This window comes from Labeo rohita, chromosome 2, assembly GCF_022985175.1.
Source record: "Labeo rohita strain BAU-BD-2019 chromosome 2, IGBB_LRoh.1.0, whole genome shotgun sequence".
NCBI lineage: Eukaryota > Metazoa > Chordata > Actinopteri > Cypriniformes > Cyprinidae > Labeo > Labeo rohita.
In genome coordinates, this window is record NC_066870.1 from 15,269,798 (window position 1) to 15,276,827 (window position 7,030).

The following is a 7,030-nucleotide window of genomic DNA, read 5'->3' on the forward strand; positions in this document are numbered from 1 at the left end:
CCAGCCTGCTGACCAGCTAAGAACAGGCGGGATAACCAGCTAAAGCCAGCTTAGGCTGGTTTTAGCTGGGTTTTTTTCAGCAGGGAAACCCAGTCAAAACCAGCTCATTAAAAACAGCTTAAAAAAAAAACCCTAAAACCAGCTGATTTAACAAAATAACAACCAAATAAAACCAGCTGATTTAGTTGAAGGAAAAAAAGAAAATCAGCCTAATATGGTTTTCTAGTCTTAGCTGGTTTAAGCTAACATTAGCTGGTTTAAGCTTGCTTGGTCTTTCAGCAGGTCTCCCAGCTTGACCAGCTAAGATCAGCCAAGTGTCCAAAACCACTTTTCAATCATACTGAATCAGTGAGTTGAACTTAAGAGCTGGTTCAACCCAATATGTAAATTAATCATTTAGATTAGTTGTGAACTGGTCAATCAAAAGTTCCAAAAGAATCCCTTAGCAGATTCAACAAACTCAGACGAATTATTCATTCATCACGCTGCTTGATTTTCAGTCAAAAACATTTCCTTTGCAAGACTTCCTATGACTATATAGCGAGTTTTAGTAATTACTGTAGTATTATGAGTCTTAAAGGGTTAGTTCACCCAAAAATGAAAATTCTTTGGAACACAGAGATATTTTTGATAAAATTGTACTAACTTTCTGGGCCTCGAACGTGTTCAGTTGCGTTGCTGTCTGTGCAGGGTCAGAAGGCTCTTGGATTTCATCAAAAATATCTTAATTTGTTTTCCAAAAATGAAAGAAGGTCTTACGAATTTGGAACAACATGAGGGTTGTGTAATTAATAACAGAATTTTCGTGTTTGGGTGAACTATCCCTTTGACTATGTTTACAATATTTTTAGCTTGCTTTTTTTGTCATTATGAAGCTTGACAGCTCACATTTGCTTTCATTATATTTAGCAGGAGATTCCTTGGAAATTTCCGTTTTTTGTTCCACAGAAAAATAGTGATACAAGTATAGAATGACGTGAAGGTGAGTAAACAGGACTGTTTTTTGTTTTTTCGTGTGAATTCTTTCAGACTTCACTATATCAGTGTGTTTTGTTTTAGCCATAGCTCCCCTGGCTTACAACATCCTCTTTACAACAATAGGAACTGTTACAAACATCAGCACAATCAAATCAGTCAAAGGACAATGCAAATATTTAGCAAAAGCTGGCACAAATATGTGTTTCAAGTGTTTGTGTGAGCAATAGCATGGGAATTATGGGAGGAATGTGAAGGGCATGACCATCAGCATATCAGAGGAAACTCACAGAGCGCATCCGGCCAGGACAAGAAGGGTCACAAAACATCAACTTTGAAAAAGTATCTGAAAGCGATAATAGCATCTGCGCCTTTCAAAAATGATCACTAATCCTCTGTGTCAAATTAATCTGTTGAGCTAAAGAAACAAAAACATGCCAAGACACTGACATATAAAAACAGCTCAAATATAAATTAGAAAATAATCTCTCATTCTTTTAGAAGTGTGCCAAATCCAAGTCATAGCAGTTGAAAGAGTTATATAAAGAATATAGCACACTAACTCAGGCCTTATCTCAAACAAACACATGACAAGTATGTGGAGAAATGACAAGTATGTGGTCTCTGATAAAACACTGTTTGTTTTTGCATAATTGTGGTACCATTCATTTGAAGGTATGTAGAACACATACCTCCTAACCTTTATAGATCTATTAACATTCCTCTGTGTTGGTTTGCGCAAGATTTGTCAGAGATGAGATAGGAGCCAGCTCATACTGGGATTATTGTTATGCATTGCAACTAATCTTGACTTTCTTATTCCAACAGGCAAACTGGTCGTAGGGTTTCAAGCTAATTTAAAACAGGTGAACTACTTGACATTATTTAGGGAGTCGTTCCAGTAAATGCGGGTCCAGCAGCAGAAGTTCTAGGCTTTTATTAGGGGTAGCTTGGGTTTTCCATGCTGCTGTGCCTCGGCTCTGCCAATAATTATCTTTCCAGCTGGAATAGATGTGCAGGACTGTGCAATATACTGTATTGCAGTAATTATGAATGGAAAGGGTACAGGCCTGGGTACAAGCCATACTAAGTGAATCAGAAAAGATTGAGCAATCTTTGAGAAACACAACTCTTGGTCATGCCTCCTTTCAAATAGATGAGAAACTTAAAGGACTTGTCTTGAAATGTATGTATGCATCAAAGAAACAGTTTCAGCATGGAATAGACTCGAAGCTTATTTCATGGTGATGGTGATGCAGAAAATGAGCATCAAGTGCATCCCAGCACTGCTGCCAGCAGTGATCCATTTTCACACCCAAACTGGTTGCTGATACTGACAGTTTGACAGTGACTGATAAGTAACTGGAATTTGTAGGTCAGGTAAATGAACAATGTGGATTTGCACAAGTAGACTAACACGGTTAATTCCTCTGGGCAGGTCTCAGCAATGTTCCAGGATCTGAAGGATAAGGATCACTCATCCGAGAACTGTAAGCGTGTAGTTAAAAAAAGACCTTTTATGTTAATCCAGAACATCACTGTGCATGTGCCACTCATAATGTCTTTATACTGTTTGTACAACAGCGGTTAGATTTCACTTCACAGATTCAGAGATGCACATTAATCAATCAAACAAGGTTTAAAGAGATCACCCAAAAATGAAAATTCTGTCATTAATTACTCACCCTCATGTCGTTACAAGCCTGTAAGATCTTTGTTCATCTGTGTAACACAAATTAAGATATTTTTGATGAAATTCAAGAGCTTTCTGACCCTTCATAGACAGCAACACAACTGACACGTTCAAGCCCCAAAAAGGTTGCAAGAACATCGTTAAAATAGTCCATGTAACACTACACCTAAACCTACACGATAGTATGAACAAAAGCGAATGTGACATAATGACGCAGTTGAGAGCATACCGTTTTAGCGTGTTTTTTGTTATTTCATCTTTCAGCTCTTTCATCGTGAGTCATGTTTTTCACAGGATTTGTACCCAAGGATTCCGCATCCTAAGTCCGATTCCGTGCCAGATGAGCTACCGACCAAGCATGTTATGTTTGGAAAGTTATGTTATGTAATCATAAGTGTCTATGAAAACGATTACAAGTGCTTACTGTTTTACCACTTCTAGTGTTCATTTCTGTTGGAAACTGCAGTGATATGTACCTATTGGAATGTATTTTGTGTCTCACTAAAAATTTCCCACAAAATTTCGCCATGAGACCAGATTGCTTGTGTCAGTCTCTGCTGCGCATTCATGAGAATACTGGAATAAAGTGTTCACTACCTTTCTGGGTAGTGTGTTAGTTGTGTTGCTGTTGATGCAGGGTCAGAAAGCTCTCTAATTTCATCAGAAATATGAATAATTTGTGTTCTGGAGATAAACTAAGGTCTTACGAGTTTGGAACGACATGAGGGTGAGTAATTAATGACAGAACTTTCATTTTTGGGTGAACTATCCCTTTAGATGTCACAGAAGCTTCACTATAAATGAATCCAAAGCTAATGAAAAAAATTCAACTTTTTTTAAAGCTAAAGTGCAGTTTCTGTATCACTAGAAGCAAATGCAAAAACAAGGGCTGCATCTAAAATCACACTCTCTCTCAGTACTTCTTTTGAAAAAGAAATTAATTTGTGACCACTAAAAAGTACATTCTATATAGTATGAATGTGTGTAGTATGATGCAATCCGGACATACTTTTTGTCATATCATCATGTGATATACAGTGTCAGTTGTGGAGCTTCACTGCCATTCATCCTGTGGCCTCATGGGATAGTAAACTGTTCATTGGTTGTGTACTTCACAACTGCCAGAAGTAGTAGGTCATTCAGGTACTTTTTACCTACTTTTTTATAGATACTATATAGTAGGGAAATATGCATATTCAGGTGTGGCCAAGGACTGAGTCTGGTCTCAAACTCACATCATTGGTTGCACCAATGTTGCTGTGTGTCGACCTGGTCATGGATGCATGTAAAACAGAGTTTTCGCAGTCATAAAGGCACAAATTATTTATTCATAACACTGACCAATTCTAACACTGACCAACTGACTTCAGCTTTAAGTTCTATCAGAAACTGAACACAAATTTTACATTTGCATTTTTTACATTTCACAAAATTATTTAAGAAATGTTTTGCTTTTCTTGTCATTACAATGGAAGCTAAGAATGATCATAGTTTAGGTTAATTTGACAACTGTTGAGCCCCTCTTTATTTCCTTCATATACCAACCTGATCTCACAAAGAAATAGTACCTGTAGGAAGTTTTTCGTGAGATGCAAAATATTTACTAATAAGTTCATATCACTGCAGTTTCCAACAGAAATTAACACTGAGTGGCGCTAAAAGAGTGTTCGGTTTTTCCCTGGAACAGATGAACATATATATGGTATGTTTTGTGTGACGTTGGTTTTGTACGTGTCGCCGCAGTTCTGACTTGAAATGTCCATTGAGTGGCACTATAACCCTAATACTATGTAATGTTTTGAAATAAGGTACCATATGCACCACACCTAAACCTACCTGATAGTATGAACAAACGCGAATGTGATGTAAAAATGCAGTATGCCATTTTAGCTTGTTTTTTAACATCTCATCTTACAGGCCTTTCATTGTGAGTCATGTTTTTCACAGGATTCGTACCCAAGGATCCCGCATCCTACCCAGATAGCACATGTACGTCTGCAAGATGTCTGTTAAAGATCACTTGATCTGGAAAGCATCTGTGGTGTACAAACATTTGACAGACGTCTAAATCATAAACATCTTAAAGACATCCAATAGACGTCTATTTGACATCTGATAGGAAACGTGTTATAAACGTATTGCAGATGCACAAACACTCTAAAAAATACGTCTTGCAGATTTACATGCAGTGGACAAATAGACGTCTACGTGATGTACGTGTCCCAGATAGCACACGTACGTCTGCAAGATGTCTGTTAAAGATCACTTGATCTGGAAAGCATCTGTGGTGTACAAACATCTGACAGACGTCTAAATCATAAACATCTTAAAGACATCCAATAGACGTCTATTTGACATCTGATAGGAAACGTGTTATAAACGTATTGCAGATGCACAAACACTCTAAAAAATACGTCTTGCAAATTTACATGCAGTGGACAAATAGACGTCTACGTGATGTACAGTCCCAGATAGCACACGTACGTCTGCAAGATGTCTGTTAAAGATCACTTGATCTGAAAAGCATCTGCTGTGTACAAAATTCTGACAGACGTCTGTAAGATGTCAGTTTTACATATATTCTAAATCATAAACATCTAAAAGACATCCAATAGATGTCTATTTGAAACATGTTATAAACGTATTGCAGTTGCGCAAACACTGTAATAAAAAAGTCTTCCAGATGTAAATGCAGATGTCAAATAGACGTCTCCCAGTTGTGTGGGTGCTATCAGGGTAAGTCCAATTCCATGCCGGCTGAGCTGCTGAGCAAGCTTGTTATGCCCCTGCCAAATTATTACTTCCTCTCGTTGAAATCACTACATGTTTGCCTAATCCTAACCCTTCCCCCACGCCTAACCCCAAGCCTACCAATATAAAAAGGGGGTTGTAATCTGATGGGGGTCAACACCGGAAAGTGAAACATATGTAGCTATAATCATAATTATGTACGAAAATGTTTAGAAGTGCTTGCCGTTTCACTACCTCTAGTGTTCATTTCTATTGGAAACTGCAGTGATATGTACTTACTGATGTGTATTTTGCATCTTGGGAAAATGTTCCCCCAGGTACGTTTTGGGTCATGAGATCAGGTAATCATATACCAGCTGTATGGCTTTTAGGCAGAACTTTGGCACCAGTTTCAGCTTTCACATATCAATGAAAGGACATAAAGAATATAGAATGTCTTTGATATATGAAAGCAAGCCTGAACGCTTAGACTAACACATCATAAACATTAAGTGTCTTGGCATTGCAGGAGATAAAACAGAACCAGCCTGTGGTGTATCCTGCCTCACTGATGCATGCTGTCTGCATTGCCAAATGTCTTCTCATATAAAAACATTTTCCTCCATGCTCTGCTGAGATTTAAGGTCCATCGTAATACATTCCCCGCTCCTTATTTGTTGGGCCTTAAAGGACAGGTATCCATAGCAACCCCGCAACATTCCAACAACGTCTGGCCCCTGGCCTGTCACAACACCATCTGCCCGAAAGCAAGCGTTTACACACTTTAAAGACTGAGGTAAAAGAAAACATTGATAAACGGAGACTTCTGATGAATTCCCACTGCACAGATCACTTCACTGTTTTCGTACAAAGCCTTATGAAAGCAAACGAGAAGCTTTGCTCTGTGTTGACATACATTATGCTTTGACATCAGCAACAGCACATTTCCAGGAGTCCCACATGGTTCTCATTAACATTCCAAGTGCTCTCGTTCTCTCTACTTCTCTTCCTCTCTCTTTTTCCCACTCTCTTTTGTCTCCTGAGGAGGCCAAAAAGGAAAACTGACAGTGTTGGCTCTGGACCATGCATTCCATCGGATGTGTCAAAACCATTCTCCGAAGAGCACAGAAGGCCCACATAGGGGCACTTAGAAACATACACAGATGCACACACACATTGTGTTTCCATGTTTTATGGGGGAATACTATAGAACCTACCTCTCACACAAAACTACAGGCATTTTCAGATTTTCAAAAAAGACCATTCTGTATGATTTATAATCTTGTTTCCTCATGGGGACCAAAAAATGACTCCACAAGGTCAAAATTTACTGATGTCCTTATGGGGCATTTGGTCCCCCAGTCATAGGGAATACCAGGTACACACACACACTTACACATATAGAAGAAAGTGATGAATACATGGGTCTTCAAAGGGATAGTTCACCCAAAAATGGAAATTACCCTATGATTTACTCACCCTTAAGACATATTAAGTCTACTGTATATGACTTTCTTCTTTCAGATGAAAACAAATGGAGTTCCAGCAGATGACGTAGGCGTAGCATAAGCTTTAGTGTGAAGTGATATCAAAACAAAACACCAGTCTCAAATTAAAAGTACAAAACGGGAA